Raw genomic sequence first — 26,388 nt, forward strand, 5'->3', positions numbered from 1 at the left:
ATTCCATTCCATTCCATTCCGTTCCATCCGATTCCATTCCATTCCATTACACTCCATTCCATTTCATTCCACTCCATTCCATTCCATTCCATTCCATTCCATTCCATTCCATTCCATTCCATTCCATTCCATTCCATTCCATTCCTTTCCATTTGTTTCCATTCCATTTGTGTCCATTCCACTTCAGGCCATTCCATTCGAGTCCATTACGTTCCAGTCCATTCCATTGAAGTCCATTGCATTCTTTTGCATTCCATTTGATATCTTTCCATTACAATCCATTCCATTCTACTCCTTTTGATTCCATTCAATTCCATTCTATTCTACTGAATTCGATTTGGGACCATTCCATTCCTTTCTGTTCGATTCCAGTCCGTTTGATTCCATTTTGTTCCAGTCCATTACATTCGAGTCCATTCCATTCAAGACCATTCCATTTGTGTCCATTCCGTTGCATTGCACTCGATGGTATTCCACTCAATTCTGTTCCATTCGACTCCATTCCATTCCATTCCATTCCACCCGACTCCGTTCCATTCTATTCTTTCGGTTCCATTTTATTCCTTTCCATTTCATTCCATTGATTTCCATTCCATTCGAGTCCATTCCATTCCAGTCCATTCCATTCAATTGCATTCCTTTCGATGGCATTCCATTCGATTCCATTCCACTCGATTCCACTCCATTCCCCTCCATTACATTCCATTCTCTTCCATTCAATTGCCTTCCATTCCATTCCATTTGATTACTTTCCATTCGATTCCATTCCATTCGAAACAATTACATTACAATACATTACATTCGAGTCTGTTCTATTCCAGTCCATTGCATTCCTTTCCATTCCATTTGATTCCATTGCATTCGATTCCGTTCCATACTAGTACATTGAATTCAATTCCATTCTATTCTATAAATGCCATCTGAGACCATTACTATCGTGCCCATTATATCTGATTCCAATCCATTTGAGTCCATTATATTTGCGTCCATTCCATTCCATTCCATTCCATTCCATTCCATTCCATTCCATTCCATTCCATTCCATTCCATTCGTTTCCGTTCTAATCAAGTACATTCCATTCCAGTCCATTCCATTTGATTACTATCCATTACAGTCCATGCAAGTCCATTCTATTCCATTCCTTTCCATTCGATATCTTCACATTACAGTGAAATTCATTTGATTCCTTTCAATTCTATTCAATTCCACTCCATTCAGTTTCATTCCTTTCAACTCCATTCCATTTGAGTCCATTCCATTCCATTCCATTCCATTCCATTCAGTTCGATTCTAATCCTTTCTATCACAATTTGTTCCTTTCCATTCCATTTGAGTTTTTTGCATTCCATTCCATTGTATTCGATTCCATGCCATTTTATTTAGTTCCATTCTGTTGTACTACATTGATTAAATTCTGTTGCATTTAATTGCATTCCATTCTTTTCCGTTCGATTGCATACTGTTCCATGACATTTGTTTACATTCCATTTGAATCCATTCCATTCAAATCAATTACATTGCAACATGTTACATTCGAGTCCGTTGAATTCCAGTACATTCCATTCCGTTCAATTCCGTTTGATTCCATTCCATTCCATTCCATTCCCTTCTATACTCTTGCATTCCATTCAATTCCACTCTTTTTGAATACATTCCATTCGGGGAAATTCATTTCACTCCATTCTATTTTAGTCCATTCCATTTGAGTCCATTATGTTTGAGTCCATTCCATTCCATTCAATTCCATTCTATTCATTTCCATTCGAGGCCATTCCTTTCTGTTCTATGCCATTCGTGTCCATTCCATTTGAGTCCGTTCCATTCCATTCAATGGCATTCCATTTGATTCTGTTCCATTCATATCCATTCCATTCCATTTCCTTCCTTTTGTTCCATTCCATTCTATTCCTTTCCATTCCATTCCATTCCTTGCGCTTCCATTCCATTCGTGTCCATTCCATTCCAGTACATTCCATTCCAGTCCATTCCATTCGAGTCCATCCCATTCCATTCAATCCATTCAATTCGTTATCTTTCCATTACACTTCATTTTAATTTCAATTCCATTCAGTTCCATTCCATTCGATTCCATTCATTCGGGTCCATTCCACTCCACTCCATTCCATTTGAATCCATTTCACTCCATTCCATTCCATGCTGTTTGATTCCAATCCATTTGATTCAATTTTGTTCCAGTCCATTCCATTCGTGTCCATTCCATTCGATTCCCTTCCTTTCGATTCCATTCCTTTCGATTCCATTCCACTCCTTTCCATTCCATTGCATTCCATTATATTCCATTCCATTGTATTCCATTCCATTCTAATTGATTATTTTCCCTTCGATTCCATTATTTTCAAATCAATTACTTTGCAATCCATTACATTCGAGTCCACTCTATTCTGTTCCACCACATTCTGGTCGATGCCATTTGTTTCCATTCCATTCGATTCCGTTCCATACTATTGCATTTCATTCGATTCCATTCTATTCGAATAAATTCCAATTGAGACGATTCCTTTCGTTTCCATTCTATTTGTGTCCATTCCATTCGAGTCCATTACATATGGGTCCATTCCATTCCATTCGATACATTTCCATTCGGCTCAATTCTGTTCAAGTCCATTCCATTCCATTCCATTTCTTTCGATGTCATTCCTTTCAATTCTATTCCATTCGAGTCCAATCCATTCCATTCCAATCTTTCCGATTCAATTCCATTCTGTTCCATTAAATTCGATTCCACTGCATTCCATTCCATTCAATGCCATTCCATTCGATGGCATTCCATTCTATTATATTCCATTCGACTCCATTCTATTCCATTCAGTTCCATCCTATTCCATACCATTGTATTCCTTTACATTCCATTCGATTCCATTCGTTTCCATTTCATTCGTGTCCGTTCCACTCCAGTCCATTCCATTCAAATCCGTTCCAGTCCAGTCAATTCCATTCGAGTAAATTCCATTCCAATCCATTCGATATATTTCCGTTACACCACATTCAATTCTATTCCTTTCTATTACATTCAATTCAATTCCATTCACTTCCATTCCATTTGATTCCACTCCATTCAGTTCCATTCCACTCGATTTCACTCTGTTCCATTCTCTTGCATTGCTTTCTTTTCCATTGCATTGCATTCCATCCATTTCCATTTGATTACATTCCACTCGAATGAATTAGCATGATATCCATTACATTCGGGGACGTTCTATACCACTTCTTTCCATTACACTCCATTCCATTCGATTTCATTCCCTTCCTCTCCATTGCATAATATCGCATTTCTTTCGATTCCATTGCATTTGAATAAATTCCATTCGAGACCATTCCTTTTGAGTCCATTCTATATGATTCCATGCCATTCCTGTCCATTACATTTTCGTGCATTCCATTCCATTCAATACCATTCTATTCGATCCTATTCCATTAGAGTCCATTCCATTCGAGTCAATTCCTTTAGAGTCCATTACATTCAACTTGATGCCATTCCATTCGTTTCTATTCCATTCCACTCCAATCAATTCGATTCCATTCATCCGATTCCATTCCATTCTATTCCTTTCCATTCCCTTCAATTTCATTCCGTTCATTTCCATTCCATTCCTGTCCCTTCCCTTCTATTCCATTCCATTCGATGCCATTCCATTTGATTCTGTTCAAATCGACTCCATTCCATTGAATTCAGTTCCTTCCGTTTCCCTTCCATTCTATTCCATTCCATTCCAATGTCTTCCATTCAATTCCCTTCTTTTCCAATCAATTCATGTCCATTACACAAAAGTCCATTCCATTGAAGTCTATTCCATTGGACTCCATTCCATTCTATTCTATTCAATGCCATTCAATTCAATTCTATTCCATTCAAGTCCATTCCATTCCAATCCATTACATTAGTGTCCATTCCATTCCATTCCATTCCATGCCATTCTAGTCTCTTCTATTCCATTCGAGTACATTCCATTTGACTCCATCCCATTCCATTCCATTCCATTCCTTTCCATTCCGTTCCATTCCATTCCATTCCATTCCATTCCATTTCAATCAGTTCGATTCCATTTTGTTCCTGTCCATTTCGTTCGAGTCCATTCAATTCCATTGTATTGCAATCGATTCCATTCCATTCTGTTCCATTCTATTGCGCAGCATTACATTCAATTTGATTCCATTCCATTTCATTGCATTACACCCGAAAACATTTCATTACAGTTCATTACATTCAATTCTGTTCTTTTCCAGTGCATTCCTTTCTGTTCCATTCCATTTGATACCATTCCACTGGATTCCACTCCATACTATTGCATTCCATTCAATTGCATTCTATTCAAATAAATTTCATTCGAGACCATTAGTTTGGTGTCCATTCTATTTGAGTCCATTCCCTTTGTGTCCATTGCATTTGGGTTCTTTCTGTTCCATTCCATTCCATTTGATGCCATTCTTTTTTATTCTATTCCTTTTGAGTCCATAACTTTCGAGTCCATTCAATTCTATTCCATTCCATTCCATTCAATGTCATTCCATTGTATTCTATTCCATTAGATTCCATTCCATTCCATTCCGTTCCATCCGATTCCATTCCATTCCATTACACTCCATTCCATTTCATTCCACTCCATTCCATTCCATTCCATTCCATTCCATTCCATTCCATTCCATTCCATTCCATTCCATTCCATTCCATTCCATTCCTTTCCATTTGTTTCCATTCCATTTGTGTCCATTCCACTTCAGGCCATTCCATTCGAGTCCATTACGTTCCAGTCCATTCCATTGAAGTCCATTGCATTCTTTTGCATTCCATTTGATATCTTTCCATTACAATCCATTCCATTCTACTCCTTTTGATTCCATTCAATTCCATTCCATTCTACTGAGTTCGATTTGGGACCATTCCATTCCTTTCTGTTCGATTCCAGTCCGTTTGATTCCATTTTGTTCCAGTCCATTACATTCGAGTCCATTCCATTCAAGACCATTCCATTTGTGTCCATTCCGTTGCATTGCACTCGATGGTATTCCACTCAATTCTGTTCCATTCGACTCCATTCCATTCCATTCCATTCCACCCGACTCCGTTCCATTCTATTCTTTCGGTTCCATTTTATTCCTTTCCATTTCATTCCATTGATTTCCATTCCATTCGAGTCCATTCCATTCCAGTCCATTCCATTCAATTGCATTCCTTTCGATGGCATTCCATTCGATTCCATTCCACTCGATTCCACTCCGTTCCCCTCCATTACATTCCATTCTCTTCCATTCAATTGCCTTCCATTCCATTCCATTTGATTACTTTCCATTCGATTCCATTCCATTCGAAACAATTGCATTACAATACATTACATTCGAGTCTGTTCTATTCCAGTCCATTGCATTCCTTTCCATTCCATTTGATTCCATTGCATTCGATTCCGTTCCATACTAGTACATTGAATTCAATTCCATTCTATTCTATAAATGCCATCTGAGACCATTACTATCGTGCCCATTATATCTGATTCCAATCCATTTGAGTCCATTATATTTGCGTCCATTCCATTCCATTCCATTCCATTCCATTCCATTCCATTCCATTCCATTCCATTGCATTCCATTCCATTCGTTTCCGTTCTAATCAAGTACATTCCATTCCAGTCCATTCCATTTGATTACTATCCATTACAGTCCATGCAAGTCCATTCTATTCCATTCCTTTCCATTCGATATCTTCACATTACACTGAAATTCATTTGATTCCTTTCAATTCTATTCAATTCCACTCCATTCAGTTTCATTCCTTTCAACTCCATTCCATTTGAGTCCATTCCATTCCATTCCATTCCATTCCATTCAGTTCGATTCTAATCCTTTCTATCACAATTTGTTCCTTTCCATTCCATTTGAGTTTTTTGCATTCCATTCCATTGTATTCGATTCCATGCCATTTTATTTAGTTCCATTCTGTTGTACTACATTGATTCCATTCTGTTGCATTTAATTGCATTCCATTCTTTTCCATTCGATTGCATACTGTTCCATTACATTTGTTTACATTCCATTTGAATCCATTCCATTCAAATCAATTACATTGCAACATGTTACATTCGAGTCCGTTGAATTCCAGTACATTCCATTCCGTTCAATTCCGTTTGATTCCATTCCATTCCATTCCATTCCCTTCTATACTCTTGCATTCCATTCAATTCCACTCTTTTTGAATACATTCCATTCGGGGAAATTCATTTCACTCCATTCTATTTTAGTCCATTCCATTTGAGTCCATTATGTTTGAGTCCATTCCATTCCATTCAATTCCATTCTATTCATTTCCATTCGAGGCCATTCCTTTCTGTTCTATGCCATTCGTGTCCATTCCATTTGAGTCCGTTCCATTCCATTCAATGGCATTCCATTTGATTCTGTTCCATTCATATCCATTCCATTCCATTTCCTTCCTTTTGTTCCATTCCATTCTATTCCTTTCCATTCCATTCCATTCCTTGCGCTTCCATTCCATTCGTGTCCATTCCATTCCAGTACATTCCATTCCAGTCCATTCCATTCGAGTCCATCCCATTCCATTCAATCCATTCAATTCGTTATCTTTCCATTACACTTCATTTTAATTTCAATTCCATTCAGTTCCATTCCATTCGATTCCATTCATTCGGGTCCATTCCACTCCACTCCATTCCATTTGAATCCATTTCACTCCATTCCATTCCATGCTGTTTGATTCCAATCCATTTGATTCAATTTTGTTCCAGTCCATTCCATTCGTGTCCATTCCATTCGATTCCCTTCCTTTCGATTCCATTCCTTTCGATTCCATTCCACTCCTTTCCATTCCATTGCATTCCATTATATTCCATTCCATTGTATTCCATTCCATTCTAATTGATTATTTTCCCTTCGATTCCATTATTTTCAAATCAATTACTTTGCAATCCATTACATTCGAGTCCACTCTATTCTGTTCCACCACATTCTGGTCGATGCCATTTGTTTCCATTCCATTCGATTCCGTTCCATACTATTGCATTTCATTCGATTCCATTCTATTCGAATAAATTCCAATTGAGACGATTCCTTTCGTTTCCATTCTATTTGTGTCCATTCCATTCGAGTCCATTACATATGGGTCCATTCCATTCCATTCGATACATTTCCATTCGGCTCAATTCTGTTCAAGTCCATTCCATTCCATTCCATTTCTTTCGATGTCATTCCTTTCAATTCTATTCCATTCGAGTCCAATCCATTCCATTCCAATCTTTCCGATTCAATTCCATTCTGTTCCATTAAATTCGATTCCACTGCATTCCATTCCATTCAATGCCATTCCATTCGATGGCATTCCATTCTATTATATTCCATTCGACTCCATTCTATTCCATTCAGTTCCATCCTATTCCATACCATTGTATTCCTTTCCATTCCATTCGATTCCATTCGTTTCCATTTCATTCGTGTCCGTTCCACTCCAGTCCATTCCATTCAAATACGTTCCAGTCCAGTCAATTCCATTCGAGTAAATTCCATTCCAATCCATTCGATATATTTCCGTTACACCACATTCAATTCTATTCCTTTCTATTACATTCAATTCAATTCCATTCACTTCCATTCCATTTGATTCCACTCCATTCAGTTCCATTCCACTCGATTTCACTCTGTTCCATTCTCTTGCATTGCTTTCTTTTCCATTGCATTGCATTCCATCCATTTCCATTTGATTACATTCCACTCGAATGAATTAGCATGATATCCATTACATTCGGGGACGTTCTATACCACTTCTTTCCATTACACTCCATTCCATTCGATTTCATTCCCTTCCTCTCCATTGCATAATATCGCATTTCTTTCGATTCCATTGCATTTGAATAAATTCCATTCGAGACCATTCCTTTTGAGTCCATTCTATATGATTCCATGCCATTCCTGTCCATTACATTTTCGTGCATTCCATTCCATTCAATACCATTCTATTCGATCCTATTCCATTAGAGTCCATTCCATTCGAGTCAATTCCTTTAGAGTCCATTACATTCAACTTGATGCCATTCCATTCGTTTCTATTCCATTCCACTCCAATCAATTCGATTCCATTCATCCGATTCCATTCCATTCTATTCCTTTCCATTCCCTTCAATTTCATTCCGTTCATTTCCATTCCATTCCTGTCCCTTCCCTTCTATTCCATTCCATTCGATGCCATTCCATTTGATTCTGTTCAAATCGACTCCATTCCATTGAATTCAGTTCCTTCCGTTTCCCTTCCATTCTATTCCATTCCATTCCAATGTCTTCCATTCAATTCCCTTCTTTTCCAATCAATTCATGTCCATTACACAAAAGTCCATTCCATTGAAGTCTATTCCATTGGACTCCATTCCATTCCATTCTATTCAATGCCATTCAATTCAATTCTATTCCATTCAAGTCCATTCCATTCCAATCCATTACATTAGTGTCCATTCCATTCCATTCCATTCCATGCCATTCTAGTCTCTTCTATTCCATTCGAGTACATTCCATTTGACTCCATCCCATTCCATTCCATTCCATTCCTTTCCATTCCGTTCCATTCCATTCCATTCCATTACATTCCATTTCAATCAGTTCGATTCCATTTTGTTCCTGTCCATTTCGTTCGAGTCCATTCAATTCCATTGTATTGCAATCGATTCCATTCCATTCTGTTCCATTCTATTGCGCAGCATTACATTCAATTTAGTTCCATTCCATTTCATTGCATTACACCCAAAAACATTTCATTACAGTTCATTACATTCAATTCTGTTCTTTTCCAGTGCATTCCTTTCTGTTCCATTCCATTTGATACCATTCCACTGGATTCCACTCCATACTATTGCATTCCATTCAATTGCATTCTATTCAAATAAATTTCATTCGAGACCATTAGTTTGGTGTCCATTCTATTTGAGTCCATTCCATTTGTGTCCATTGCATTTGGGTTCTTTCTGTTCCATTCCATTCCATTTGATGCCATTCTTTTTTATTCTATTCCTTTTGAGTCCATAACTTTCGAGTCCATTCAATTCTATTCCATTCCATTCCATTCAATGTCATTCCATTGTATTCTATTCCATTAGATTCCATTCCATTCCATTCCGTTCCATCCGATTCCATTCCATTCCATTCCACTCCATTCCATTTCATTCCACTCCATTCCATTCCATTCCATTCCATTCCATTCCATTCCATTCCATTCCATTTCATTCCATTCCATTCCATTCCTTTCCATTCCATTCCTTTCCATTTGTTTCCATTCCATTTGTGTCCATTCCACTTCAGGCCATTCCATTCGAGTCCATTACGTTCCAGTCCATTCCATTGAAGTCCATTCCATTCTTTTGCATTCCATTTGATATCTTTCCATTACAATCCATTCCATTCTACTCCTTTTGATTCCATTCAATTCCATTCCATTCTACTGAGTTCGATTTGGGACCATTCCATTCCTTTCTGTTCGATTCCAGTCCGTTTGATTCCATTTTGTTCCAGTCCATTACATTCGAGTCCATTCCATTCAAGACCATTCCATTTGTGTCCATTCCGTTGCATTGCACTCGATGGTATTCCACTCAATTCTGTTCCATTCGACTCCATTCCATTCCATTCCATTCCACCCGACTCCGTTCCATTCTATTCTTTCGGTTCCATTTTATTCCTTTCCATTTCATTCCATTGATTTCCATTCCATTCGAGTCCATTCCATTCCAGTCCATTCCATTCAATTGCATTCCTTTCGATGGCATTCCATTCGATTCCATTCCACTCGATTCCACTCCGTTCCCCTCCATTACATTCCATTCTCTTCCATTCAATTGCCTTCCATTCCATTCCATTTGATTACTTTCCATTCGATTCCATTCCATTCGAAACAATTACATTACAATACATTACATTCGAGTCTGTTCTATTCCAGTCCATTGCATTCCTTTCCATTCCATTTGATTCCATTGCATTCGATTCCGTTCCATACTAGTACATTGAATTCAATTCCATTCTATTCTATAAATGCCATCTGAGACCATTACTATCGTGCCCATTATATCTGATTCCAATCCATTTGAGTCCATTATATTTGCGTCCATTCCATTCCATTCCATTCCATTCCATTCCATTCCATTCCATTCCATTCCATTCCATTCCATTCCATTGCATTCCATTCCATTCGTTTCCGTTCTAATCAAGTACATTCCATTCCAGTCCATTCCATTTGATTACTATCCATTACAGTCCATGCAAGTCCATTCTATTCCATTCCTTTCCATTCGATATCTTCACATTACACTGAAATTCATTTGATTCCTTTCAATTCTATTCAATTCCACTCCATTCAGTTTCATTCCTTTCAACTCCATTCCATTTGAGTCCATTCCATTCCATTCCATTCCATTCCATTCAGTTCGATTCTAATCCTTTCTATCACAATTTGTTCCTTTCCATTCCATTTGAGTTTATTGCATTCCATTCCATTGTATTCGATTCCATGCCATTTTATTTAGTTCCATTCTGTTGTACTACATTGATTCCATTCTGTTGCATTTAATTGCATTCCATTCTTTTCCGTTCGATTGCATACTGTTCCATTACATTTGTTTACATTCCATTTGAATCCATTCCATTCAAATCAATTACATTGCAACATGTTACATTCGAGTCCGTTGAATTCCAGTACATTCCATTCCGTTCAATTCCGTTTGATTCCATTCCATTCCATTCCATTCCCTTCTATACTCTTGCATTCCATTCAATTCCACTCTTTTTGAATACATTCCATTCGGGGAAATTCATTTCACTCCATTCTATTTTAGTCCATTCCATTTGAGTCCATTATGTTTGAGTCCATTCCATTCCATTCAATTCCATTCTATTCATTTCCATTCGAGGCCATTCCTTTCTGTTCTATGCCATTCGTGTCCATTCCATTTGAGTCCGTTCCATTCCATTCAATGGCATTCCATTTGATTCTGTTCCATTCATATCCATTCCATTCCATTTCCTTCCTTTTGTTCCATTCCATTCTATTCCTTTCCATTCCATTCCATTCCTTGCGCTTCCATTCCATTCGTGTCCATTCCATTCCAGTACATTCCATTCCAGTCCATTCCATTCGAGTCCATCCCATTCCATTCAATCCATTCAATTCGTTATCTTTCCATTACACTTCATTTTAATTTCAATTCCATTCAGTTCCATTCCATTCGATTCCATTCATTCGGGTCCATTCCACTCCACTCCATTCCATTTGAATCCATTTCACTCCATTCCATTCCATGCTGTTTGATTCCAATCCATTTGATTCAATTTTGTTCCAGTCCATTCCATTCGTGTCCATTCCATTCGATTCCCTTCCTTTCGATTCCATTCCTTTCGATTCCATTCCACTCCTTTCCATTCCATTGCATTCCATTATATTCCATTCCATTGTATTCCATTCCATTCTAATTGATTATTTTCCCTTCGATTCCATTATTTTCAAATCAATTACTTTGCAATCCATTACATTCGAGTCCACTCTATTCTGTTCCACCACATTCTGGTCGATGCCATTTGTTTCCATTCCATTCGATTCCGTTCCATACTATTGCATTTCATTCGATTCCATTCTATTCGAATAAATTCCAATTGAGACGATTCCTTTCGTTTCCATTCTATTTGTGTCCATTCCATTCGAGTCCATTACATATGGGTCCATTCCATTCCATTCGATACATTTCCATTCGGCTCAATTCTGTTCAAGTCCATTCCATTCCATTCCATTTCTTTCGATGTCATTCCTTTCAATTCTATTCCATTCGAGTCCAATCCATTCCATTCCAATCTTTCCGATTCAATTCCATTCTGTTCCATTAAATTCGATTCCACTGCATTCCATTCCATTCAATGCCATTCCATTCGATGGCATTCCATTCTATTATATTCCATTCGACTCCATTCTATTCCATTCAGTTCCATCCTATTCCATACCATTGTATTCCTTTCCATTCCATTCGATTCCATTCGTTTCCATTTCATTCGTGTCCGTTCCACTCCAGTCCATTCCATTCAAATACGTTCCAGTCCAGTCAATTCCATTCGAGTAAATTCCATTCCAATCCATTCGATATATTTCCGTTACACCACATTCAATTCTATTCCTTTCTATTACATTCAATTCAATTCCATTCACTTCCATTCCATTTGATTCCACTCCATTCAGTTCCATTCCACTCGATTTCACTCTGTTCCATTCTCTTGCATTGCTTTCTTTTCCATTGCATTGCATTCCATCCATTTCCATTTGATTACATTCCACTCGAATGAATTAGCATGATATCCATTACATTCGGGGACGTTCTATACCACTTCTTTCCATTACACTCCATTCCATTCGATTTCATTCCCTTCCTCTCCATTGCATAATATCGCATTTCTTTCGATTCCATTGCATTTGAATAAATTCCATTCGAGACCATTCCTTTTGAGTCCATTCTATATGATTCCATGCCATTCCTGTCCATTACATTTTCGTGCATTCCATTCCATTCAATACCATTCTATTCGATCCTATTCCATTAGAGTCCATTCCATTCGAGTCAATTCCTTTAGAGTCCATTACATTCAACTTGATGCCATTCCATTCGTTTCTATTCCATTCCACTCCAATCAATTCGATTCCATTCATCCGATTCCATTCCATTCTATTCCTTTCCATTCCCTTCAATTTCATTCCGTTCATTTCCATTCCATTCCTGTCCCTTCCCTTCTATTCCATTCCATTCGATGCCATTCCATTTGATTCTGTTCAAATCGACTCCATTCCATTGAATTCAGTTCCTTCCGTTTCCCTTCCATTCTATTCCATTCCATTCCAATGTCTTCCATTCAATTCCCTTCTTTTCCAATCAATTCATGTCCATTACACAAAAGTCCATTCCATTGAAGTCTATTCCATTGGACTCCATTCCATTCCATTCTATTCAATGCCATTCAATTCAATTCTATTCCATTCAAGTCCATTCCATTCCAATCCATTACATTAGTGTCCATTCCATTCCATTCCATTCCATGCCATTCTAGTCTCTTCTATTCCATTCGAGTACATTCCATTTGACTCCATCCTATTCCATTCCATTCCATTCCTTTCCATTCCGTTCCATTCCATTCCATTCCATTCCATTCCATTTCAATCAGTTCGATTCCATTTTGTTCCTGTCCATTTCGTTCGAGTCCATTCAATTCCATTGTATTGCAATCGATTCCATTCCATTCTGTTCCATTCTATTGCGCAGCATTACATTCAATTTGATTCCATTCCATTTCATTGCATTACACCCGAAAACATTTCATTACAGTTCATTACATTCAATTCTGTTCTTTTCCAGTGCATTCCTTTCTGTTCCATTCCATTTGATACCATTCCACTGGATTCCACTCCATCCTATTGCATTCCATTCAATTGCATTCTATTCAAATAAATTTCATTCGAGACCATTAGTTTGGTGTCCATTCTATTTGAGTCCATTCCATTTGTGTCCATTGCATTTGGGTTCTTTCTGTTCCATTCCATTCCATTTGATGCCATTCTTTTTTATTCTATTCCTTTTGAGTCCATAACTTTCGAGTCCATTCAATTCTATTCCATTCCATTCCATTCAATGTCATTCCATTGTATTCTATTCCATTAGATTCCATTCCATTCCATTCCGTTCCATCCGATTCCATTCCATTCCATTCCACTCCATTCCATTTCATTCCACTCCATTCCATTCCATTCCATTCCATTCCATTCCATTCCATTCCATTCCATTCCATTCCATTCCATTCCATTCCATTCCATTCCTTTCCATTTGTTTCCATTCCATTTGTGTCCATTCCACTTCAGGCCATTCCATTCGAGTCCATTACGTTCCAGTCCATTCCATTGAAGTCCATTGCATTCTTTTGCATTCCATTTGATATCTTTCCATTACAATCCATTCCATTCTACTCCTTTTGATTCCATTCAATTCCATTCCATTCTACTGAATTCGATTTGGGACCATTCCATTCCTTTCTGTTCGATTCCAGTCCGTTTGATTCCATTTTGTTCCAGTCCATTACATTCGAGTCCATTCCATTCAAGACCATTCCATTTGTGTCCATTCCGTTGCATTGCACTCGATGGTATTCCACTCAATTCTGTTCCATTCGACTCCATTCCATTCCATTCCATTCCACCCGACTCCGTTCCATTCTATTCTTTCGGTTCCATTTTATTCCTTTCCATTTCATTCCATTGATTTCCATTCCATTTGAGTCCATTCCATTCCAGTCCATTCCATTCAATTGCATTCCTTTCGATGGCATTCCATTCGATTCCATTCCACTCGATTCCACTCCGTTCCCCTCCATTACATTCCATTCTCTTCCATTCAATTGCCTTCCATTCCATTCCATTTGATTACTTTCCATTCGATTCCATTCCATTCGAAACAATTACATTACAATACATTACATTCGAGTCTGTTCTATTCCAGTCCATTGCATTCCTTTCCATTCCATTTGATTCCATTGCATTCGATTCCGTTCCATACTAGTACATTGAATTCAATTCCATTCTATTCTATAAATGCCATCTGAGACCATTACTATCGTGCCCATTATATCTGATTCCAATCCATTTGAGTCCATTATATTTGCGTCCATTCCATTCCATTCCATTCCATTCCATTCCATTCCATTCCATTCCATTCCATTCCATTGCATTCCATTCCATTCGTTTCCGTTCTAATCAAGTACATTCCATTCCAGTCCATTCCTTTTGATTACTATCCATTACAGTCCATGTAAGTCCATTCTATTCCATTCCTTTCCATTCGATATCTTCACATTACACTGAAATTCATTTGATTCCTTTCAATTCTATTCAATTCCACTCCATTCAGTTTCATTCCTTTCAACTCCATTCCATTTGAGTCCATTCCATTCCATTCCATTCCATTCCATTCAGTTCGATTCTAATCCTTTCTATCACAATTTGTTCCTTTCCATTCCATTTGAGTTTTTTGCATTCCATTCCATTGTATTCGATTCCATGCCATTTTATTTAGTTCCATTCTGTTGTACTACATTGATTCCATTCTGTTGCATTTAATTGCATTCCATTCTTTTCCGTTCGATTGCATACTGTTCCATTACATTTGTTTACATTCCATTTGAATCCATTCCATTCAAATCAATTACATTGCAACATGTTACATTCGAGTCCGTTGAATTCCAGTACATTCCATTCCGTTCAATTCCGTTTGATTCCATTCCATTCCATTCCATTCCCTTCTATACTCTTGCATTCCATTCAATTCCACTCTTTTTGAATACATTCCATTCGGGGAAATTCATTTCACTCCATTCTATTTTAGTCCATTCCATTTGAGTCCATTATGTTTGAGTCCATTCCATTCCATTCAATTCCATTCTATTCATTTCCATTCGAGGCCATTCCTTTCTGTTCTATGCCATTCGTGTCCATTCCATTTGAGTCCGTTCCATTCCATTCAATGGCATTCCATTTGATTCTGTTCCATTCATATCCATTCCATTCCATTTCCTTCCTTTTGTTCCATTCCATTCTATTCCTTTCCATTCCATTCCATTCCTTGCGCTTCCATTCCATTCGTGTCCATTCCATTCCAGTACATTCCATTCCAGTCCATTCCATTCGAGTCCATCCCATTCCATTCAATCCATTCAATTCGTTATCTTTCCATTACACTTCATTTTAATTTCAATTCCATTCAGTTCCATTCCATTCGATTCCATTCATTCGGGTCCATTCCACTCCACTCCATTCCATTTGAATCCATTTCACTCCATTCCATTCCATGCTGTTTGATTCCAATCCATTTGATTCAATTTTGTTCCAGTCCATTCCATTCGTGTCCATTCCATTCGATTCCCTTCCTTTCGATTCCATTCCTTTCGATTCCATTCCACTCCTTTCCATTCCATTGCATTCCATTATATTCCATTCCATTGTATTCCATTCCATTCTAATTGATTATTTTCCCTTCGATTCCATTATTTTCAAATCAATTACTTTGCAATCCATTACATTCGAGTCCACTCTATTCTGTTCCACCACATTCTGGTCGATGCCATTTGTTTCCATTCCATTCGATTCCGTTCCATACTATTGCATTTCATTCGATTCCATTCTATTCGAATAAATTCCAATTGAGACGATTCCTTTCGTTTCCATTCTATTTGTGTCCATTCCATTCGAGTCCATTACATATGGGTCCATTCCATTCCATTCGATACATTTCCATTCGGCTCAATTCTGTTCAAGTCCATTCCATTCCATTCCATTTCTTTCGATGTCATTCCTTTCAATTCTATTCCATTCGAGTCCAATCCATTCCATTCCAATCTTTCCGATTCAATTCCATTCTGTTCCATTAAATTCGATTCCACTGCATTCCATTCCATTCAATGCCATTCCATTCGATGGCATTCCATTCTATTATATTCCATTCGACTCCATTCTATTCCATTCAGTTCCATCCTATTCCATACCATTGTATTCCTTTCCATTCCATTCGATTCCATTCGTTTCCATTTCATTCGTGTCCGTTCCACTCCAGTCCATTCCATTCAAATACGTTCCAGTCCAGTCAATTCCATTCGAGTAAATTCCATTCCAATCCATTCGATATATTTCCGTTACACCACATTCAATTCTATTCCTTTCTATTACATTCAATTCAATTCCATTCTCTTCCATTCCATTTGATTCCACTCCATTCAGTTCCATTCCACTCGATTTCACTCTGTTCCATTCTCTTGCATTGCTTTCTTTTCCATTGCATTGCATTCCATCCATTTCCATTTGATTACATTCCACTCGAATGAATTAGCATGATATCCATTACATTCGGGGACGTTCTATACCACTTCTTTCCATTACACTCCATTCCATTCGATTTCATTCCCTTCCTCTCCATTGCATAATATCGCATTTCTTTCGATTCCATTGCATTTGAATAAATTCCATTCGAGACCATTCCTTTTGAGTCCATTCTATATGATTCCATGCCATTCCTGTCCATTACATTTTCGTGCATTCCATTCCATTCAATACCATTCTATTCGATCCTATTCCATTAGAGTCCATTCCATTCGAGTCAATTCCTTTAGAGTCCATTACATTCAACTTGATGCCATTCCATTCGTTTCTATTCCATTCCACTCCAATCAATTCGATTCCATTCATCCGATTCCATTCCATTCTATTCCTTTCCATTCCCTTCAATTTCATTCCGTTCATTTCCATTCCATTCCTGTCCCTTCCCTTCTATTCCATTCCATTCGATGCCATTCCATTTGATTCTGTTCAAATCGATTCCATTCCATTGAATTCAGTTCCTTCCGTTTCCCTTCCATTCTATTCCATTCCATTCCATTCCAATGTCTTCCATTCAATTCCCTTCTTTTCCAATCCATTCATGTCCATTCCACACCAGTCCATTCCATTCAAGTCTATTCCATTGGACTCCATTCCATTCCATTCTATTCAATGCCATTCAATTCAATTCTATTCCATTCAAGTCCATTCCATTCGAGTCCATTACATTAGTGTTCATTCCATTCCATTCCATTCCATGCCATTCTAGTCTCTTCTATTCCATTCGAGTACATTCCATTTGACTCCATCCCATTCCATTCCATTCCATTCCTTTCCATTCCATTCCATTCCATTCCATTTCAATCAGTTCGATTCCATTTTGTTCCTGTCCATTTCGTTCGAGTCCATTCAATTCCATTGTATTGCAATCGATTCCATTCCATTCTGTTCCATTCTATTGCGCAGCATTACATTCAATTTGATTCCATTCCATTTCATTGCATTACACCCGAAAACATTTCATTACAGTTCATTACATTCAATTCTGTTCTTTTCCAGTGCATTCCTTTCTGTTCCATTCCATTTGATACCATTCCACTGGATTCCACTCCATACTATTGCATTCCATTCAATTGCATTCTATTCAAATAAATTTCATTCGAGACCATTAGTTTGGTGTCCATTCTATTTGAGTCCATTCCATTTGTGTCCATTGCATTTGGGTTCTTTCTGTTCCATTCCATTCCATTTGATGCCATTCTTTTTTATTCTATTCCTTTTGAGTCCATAACTTTCGAGTCCATTCAATTCTATTCCATTCCATTCCATTCAATGTCATTCCATTGTATTCTATTCCATTAGATTCCATTCCATTCCATTCCGTTCCATCCGATTCCATTCCATTCCATTCCATTCCATTCCATTCCATTCCATTCCATTCCATTCCTTTCCGTTTGTTTCCATTCCATTTGTGTCCATTCCACTTCAGGCCATTCCATTCGAATCCATTACGTTCCAGTCCATTCCATTGAAGTCCATTCCATTCTTTTGCATTCCATTTGATATCTTTCCATTACAATCCATTCCATTCTACTCCTTTTGATTCCATTCAATTCCATTCCATTCTACTGAATTCGATTTGGGACCATTCCATTCCTTTCTGTTCGATTCCAGTCCGTTTGATTCCATTTTGTTCCAGTCCATTCCATTCGAATCCATTCCATTCGAGACCATTCCATTTGTGTCCATTCCGTTGCATTGCACTCGATGGTATTCCACTCAATTCTGTTCCATTCGACTCCATTCCATTCCATTCCTTTCCATCCGACTCCATTCCATTCTATTCTTTCGGTTCCATTTTATTCCTTTCCATTTCATTCCATTGATTTCCATTCCATTCGAGTCCATTCCATTCCAGTCCATTCCATTCAATTGCATTCCTTTCGATGGCATTCCATTCGATTCCATTCCACTCGATTCCACTCCGTTCCCCTCCATTACATTCCATTCTCTTCCATTCAATTGCCTTCCATTCCATTCCATTTGATTACTTTCCATTCGATTCCATTCCATTCGAAACAATTACATTGCAATACATTACATTCGAGTCTGTTCTATTCCAGTCCATTGCATTCCTTTCCATTCCATTTGATTCCATTGCATTCGATTCCGTTCCATACTAGTACATTGAATTCAATTCCATTCTATTCTATAAATGCCATCTGAGACCATTACTATCGTGCCCATTATATCTGATTCCAATCCATTTGAGTCCATTATAGTTGCGTCCATTCCATTCCATTCCATTCCATTGCATTCCATTCCATTCCATTCCATTCCATTCCATTCCATTCGTTTCCGTTCCAATCAAGTCCATTCCATTCCAGTCCATTCCTTTTGATTACTATCCATTACAGTCCATGCAAGTCCATTCTATTCCATTCCTTTCCATTCGATATCTTCACATTACACTGAAATTCATTTGATTCCTTTCAATTCTATTCAATTCCATTCCATTCAGTTTCATTCCTTTCAACTCCATTCCATTTGAGTCCATTCCATTCCATTCCATTCCATTCCATTCCATTCCATTCCATTCCATTCAGTTCGATTCTAATCCTTTCGATCAGAATTTGTTCCTTTCCATTCCATTTGAGTTTTTTGCATTCCATTCCATTGTATTCGATTCCATGCCATTTTATTTAGTTCCATTCAGTTCTACTACATTGATTCCATTCTGTTGCATTTAATTGCATTCCATTCTTTTCCGTTCGATTGCATACTGTTCCATTACATTTGTTTACATTCCATTGGTATCCATTCCATTCAAATCAATTACATTGCAACATGTTACATTCGAGTCCGTTGAATTCCAGTACATTCCATTCCGTTCAATTCCGTTTGATTCCATTCCATTCCATTCCATTCCCTTCTATACTCTTGCATTCCATTCAATTCCACTCTTTTTGAATACATTCCATTCGGGGAAATTCATTTCACTCCATTCTATTTTAGTCCATTCCATTTGAGTCCATTATGTTTGAGTCCATTCCATTCCATTCAATTCCATTCTATTCATTTCCATTCGAGGCCATTCCTTTCTGTTCTATGCCATTCGTGTCCATTCCATTTGAGTCCGTTCCATTCCATTCAATGGCATTCCATTTGATTCTGTTCCATTCATATCCATTCCATTCCATTTCCTTCCTTTTGTTCCATTCCATTCTATTCCTTTCCATTCCATTCCATTCCTTGCGCTTCCATTCCATTCGTGTCCATTCCATTCCAGTACATTCCATTCCAGTCCATTCCATTCGAGTCCATCCCATTCCATTCAATCCATTCAATTCGTTATCTTTCCATTACACTTCATTTTAATTTCAATTCCATTCAGTTCGATTCCATTCGATTCCATTCATTCGGGTCCATTCCACTCCACTCCATTCCATTTGAATCCATTTCACTCCATTCCATTCCATGCTGTTTGATTCCAATCCATTTGATTCAATTTTGTTCCAGTCCATTCCATTCGTGTCCATTCCATTCGATTCCCTTCCTTTCGATTCCATTCCTTTCGATTCCATTCCACTCCTTTCCATTCCATTGCATTCCATTATATTCCATTCCATTGTATTCCATTCCATTCTAATTGATTATTTTCCCTTCGATTCCATTATTTTCAAATCAATTACTTTGCAATCCATTACATTCGAGTCCACTCTATTCTGTTCCACCACATTCTGGTCGATGCCATTTGTTTCCATTCCATTCGATTCCGTTCCATACTATTGCATTTCATTCGATTCCATTCTATTCGAATAAATTCCAATTGAGACGATTCCTTTCGTTTCCATTCTATTTGTGTCCATTCCATTCGAGTCCATTACATATGGGTCCATTCCATTCCATTCGATACATTTCCATTCGGCTCAATTCTGTTCAAGTCCATTCCATTCCATTCCATTTCTTTCGATGTCATTCCTTTCAATTCTATTCCATTCGAGTCCAATCCATTCCATTCCAATCTTTCCGATTCAATTCCATTCTGTTCCATTAAATTCGATTCCACTGCATTCCATTCCATTCAATGCCATTCCATTCGATGGCATTCCATTCTATTATATTCCATTCGACTCCATTCTATTCCATTCAGTTCCATCCTATTCCATACCATTGTATTCCTTTCCATTCCATTCGATTCCATTCGTTTCCATTTCATTCGTGTCCGTTCCACTCCAGTCCATTCCATTCAAACACGTTCCAGTCCAGTCAATTCCATTCGAGTAAATTCCATTCCAATCCATTCGATATATTTCCGTTACACCACATTCAATTCTATTCCTTTCTATTACATTCAATTCAATTCCATTCTCTTCCATTCCATTTGATTCCACTCCATTCAGTTCCATTCCACTCGATTTCACTCTGTTCCATTCTCTTGCATTGCTTTCTTTTCCATTGCATTGCATTCCATCCATTTCCATTTGATTACATTCCACTCGAATGAATTAGCATGATATCCATTACATTCGGGGACGTTCTATACCACTTCTTTCCATTACACTCCATTCCATTCGATTTCATTCCCTTCCTCTCCATTGCATAATATCGCATTTCTTTCGATTCCATTGCATTTGAATAAATTCCATTCGAGACCATTCCTTTTGAGTCCATTCTATATGATTCCATGCCATTCCTGTCCATTACATTTTCGTGCATTCCATTCCATTCAATACCATTCTATTCGATCCTATTCCATTAGAGTCCATTCCATTCGAGTCAATTCCTTTAGAGTCCATTACATTCAACTTGATGCCATTCCATTCGTTTCTATTCCATTCCACTCCAATCAATTCGATTCCATTCATCCGATTCCATTCCATTCTATTCCTTTCCATTCCCTTCAATTTCATTCCGTTCATTTCCATTCCATTCCTGTCCCTTCCCTTCTATTCCATTCCATTCGATGCCATTCCATTTGATTCTGTTCAAATCGATTCCATTCCATTGAATTCAGTTCCTTCCGTTTCCCTTCCATTCTATTCCATTCCATTCCATTCCAATGTCTTCCATTCAATTCCCTTCTTTTCCAATCCATTCATGTCCATTCCACACCAGTCCATTCCATTCAAGTCTATTCCATTGGACTCCATTCCATTCCATTCTATTCAATGCCATTCAATTCAATTCTATTCCATTCAAGTCCATTCCATTCGAGTCCATTACATTAGTGTTCATTCCATTCCATTCCATTCCATGCCATTCTAGTCTCTTCTATTCCATTCGAGTACATTCCATTTGACTCCATCCCATTCCATTCCATTCCATTCCTTTCCATTCCATTCCATTCCATTCCATTTCAATCAGTTCGATTCCATTTTGTTCCTGTCCATTTCGTTCGAGTCCATTCAATTCCATTGTATTGCAATCGATTCCATTCCATTCTGTTCCATTCTATTGCGCAGCATTACATTCAATTTGATTCCATTCCATTTCATTGCATTACACCCGAAAACATTTCATTACAGTTCATTACATTCAATTCTGTTCTTTTCCAGTGCATTCCTTTCTGTTCCATTCCATTTGATACCATTCCACTGGATTCCACTCCATACTATTGCATTCCATTCAATTGCATTCTATTCAAATAAATTTCATTCGAGACCATTAGTTTGGTGTCCATTCTATTTGAGTCCATTCCATTTGTGTCCATTGCATTTGGGTTCTTTCTGTTCCATTCCATTCCATTTGATGCCATTCTTTTTTATTCTATTCCTTTTGAGTCCATAACTTTCGAGTCCATTCAATTCTATTCCATTCCATTCCATTCAATGTCATTCCATTGTATTCTATTCCATTAGATTCCATTCCATTCCATTCCGTTCCATCCGATTCCATTCCATTCCATTCCATTCCATTCCATTCCATTCCATTCCATTCCATTCCTTTCCGTTTGTTTCCATTCCATTTGTGTCCATTCCACTTCAGGCCATTCCATTCGAATCCATTACGTTCCAGTCCATTCCATTGAAGTCCATTCCATTCTTTTGCATTCCATTTGATATCTTTCCATTACAATCCATTCCATTCTACTCCTTTTGATTCCATTCAATTCCATTCCATTCTACTGAATTCGATTTGGGACCATTCCATTCCTTTCTGTTCGATTCCAGTCCGTTTGATTCCATTTTGTTCCAGTCCATTCCATTCGAATCCATTCCATTCGAGACCATTCCATTTGTGTCCATTCCGTTGCATTGCACTCGATGGTATTCCACTCAATTCTGTTCCATTCGACTCCATTCCATTCCATTCCTTTCCATCCGACTCCATTCCATTCTATTCTTTCGGTTCCATTTTATTCCTTTCCATTTCATTCCATTGATTTCCATTCCATTCGAGTCCATTCCATTCCAGTCCATTCCATTCAATTGCATTCCTTTCGATGGCATTCCATTCGATTCCATTCCACTCGATTCCACTCCGTTCCCCTCCATTACATTCCATTCTCTTCCATTCAATTGCCTTCCATTCCATTCCATTTGATTACTTTCCATTCGATTCCATTCCATTCGAAACAATTACATTGCAATACATTACATTCGAGTCTGTTCTATTCCAGTCCATTGCATTCCTTTCCATTCCATTTGATTCCATTGCATTCGATTCCGTTCCATACTAGTACATTGAATTCAATTCCATTCTATTCTATAAATGCCATCTGAGACCATTACTATCGTGCCCATTATATCTGATTCCAATCCATTTGAGTCCATTATAGTTGCGTCCATTCCATTCCATTCCATTCCATTGCATTCCATTCCATTCCATTCCATTCCATTCCATTCCATTCGTTTCCGTTCCAATCAAGTCCATTCCATTCCAGTCCATTCCTTTTGATTACTATCCATTACAGTCCATGCAAGTCCATTCTATTCCATTCCTTTCCATTCGATATCTTCACATTACACTGAAATTCATTTGATTCCTTTCAATTCTATTCAATTCCATTCCATTCAGTTTCATTCCTTTCAACTCCATTCCATTTGAGTCCATTCCATTCCATTCCATTCCATTCCATTCCATTCCATTCCATTCCATTCAGTTCGATTCTAATCCTTTCGATCAGAATTTGTTCCTTTCCATTCCATTTGAGTTTTTTGCATTCCATTCCATTGTATTCGATTCCATGCCATTTTATTTAGTTCCATTCAGTTCTACTACATTGATTCCATTCTGTTGCATTTAATTGCATTCCATTCTTTTCCGTTCGATTGCATACTGTTCCATTACATTTGTTTACATTCCATTGGTATCCATTCCATTCAAATCAATTACATTGCAACATGTTACATTCGAGTCCGTTGAATTCCAGTACATTCCATTCCGTTCAATTCCGTTTGATTCCATTCCATTCCATTCCATTCCCTTCTATACTCTTGCATTCCATTCAATTCCACTCTTTTTGAATACATTCCATTCGGGGAAATTCATTTCACTCCATTCTATTTTAGTCCATTCCATTTGAGTCCATTATGTTTGAGTCCATTCCATTCCATTCAATTCCATTCTATTCATTTCCATTCGAGGCCATTCCTTTCTGTTCTATGCCATTCGTGTCCATTCCATTTGAGTCCGTTCCATTCCATTCAATGGCATTCCATTTGATTCTGTTCCATTCATATCCATTCCATTCCATTTCCTTCCTTTTGTTCCATTCCATTCTATTCCTTTCCATTCCATTCCATTCCTTGCGCTTCCATTCCATTCGTGTCCATTCCATTCCAGTACATTCCATTCCAGTCCATTCCATTCGAGTCCATCCCATTCCATTCAATCCATTCAATTCGTTATCTTTCCATTACACTTCATTTTAATTTCAATTCCATTCAGTTCGATTCCATTCGATTCCATTCATTCGGGTCCATTCCACTCCACTCCATTCCATTTGAATCCATTTCACTCCATTCCATTCCATGCTGTTTGATTCCAATCCATTTGATTCAATTTTGTTCCAGTCCATTCCATTCGTGTCCATTCCATTCGATTCCCTTCCTTTCGATTCCATTCCTTTCGATTCCATTCCACTCCTTTCCATTCCATTGCATTCCATTATATTCCATTCCATTGTATTCCATTCCATTCTAATTGATTATTTTCCCTTCGATTCCATTATTTTCAAATCAATTACTTTGCAATCCATTACATTCGAGTCCACTCTATTCTGTTCCACCACATTCTGGTCGATGCCATTTGTTTCCATTCCATTCGATTCCGTTCCATACTATTGCATTTCATTCGATTCCATTCTATTCGAATAAATTCCAATTGAGACGATTCCTTTCGTTTCCATTCTATTTGTGTCCATTCCATTCGAGTCCATTACATATGGGTCCATTCCATTCCATTCGATACATTTCCATTCGGCTCAATTCTGTTCAAGTCCATTCCATTCCATTCCATTTCTTTCGATGTCATTCCTTTCAATTCTATTCCATTCGAGTCCAATCCATTCCATTCCAATCTTTCCGATTCAATTCCATTCTGTTCCATTAAATTCGATTCCACTGCATTCCATTCCATTCAATGCCATTCCATTCGATGGCATTCCATTCTATTATATTCCATTCGACTCCATTCTATTCCATTCAGTTCCATCCTATTCCATACCATTGTATTCCTTTCCATTCCATTCGATTCCATTCGTTTCCATTTCATTCGTGTCCGTTCCACTCCAGTCCATTCCATTCAAATACGTTCCAGTCCAGTCAATTCCATTCGAGTAAATTCCATTCCAATCCATTCGATATATTTCCGTTACACCACATTCAATTCTATTCCTTTCTATTACATTCAATTCAATTCCATTCACTTCCATTCCATTTGATTCCACTCCATTCAGTTCCATTCCACTCGATTTCACTCTGTTCCATTCTCTTGCATTGCTTTCTTTTCCATTGCATTGCATTCCATCCATTTCCATTTGATTACATTCCACTCGAATGAATTAGCATGATATCCATTACATTCGGGGACGTTCTATACCACTTCTTTCCATTACACTCCATTCCATTCGATTTCATTCCCTTCCTCTCCATTGCATAATATCGCATTTCTTTCGATTCCATTGCATTTGAATAAATTCCATTCGAGACCATTCCTTTTGAGTCCATTCTATATGATTCCATGCCATTCCTGTCCATTACATTTTCGTGCATTCCATTCCATTCAATACCATTCTATTCGATCCTATTCCATTAGAGTCCATTCCATTCGAGTCAATTCCTTTAGAGTCCATTACATTCAACTTGATGCCATTCCATTCGTTTCTATTCCATTCCACTCCAATCAATTCGATTCCATTCATCCGATTCCATTCCATTCTATTCCTTTCCATTCCCTTCAATTTCATTCCGTTCATTTCCATTCCATTCCTGTCCCTTCCCTTCTATTCCATTCCATTCGATGCCATTCCATTTGATTCTGTTCAAATCGACTC

The sequence above is a fragment of the Gorilla gorilla genome, chromosome Y, assembly GCF_029281585.2.
Source record: "Gorilla gorilla gorilla isolate KB3781 chromosome Y, NHGRI_mGorGor1-v2.1_pri, whole genome shotgun sequence".
Lineage (NCBI taxonomy): Eukaryota > Metazoa > Chordata > Mammalia > Primates > Hominidae > Gorilla > Gorilla gorilla.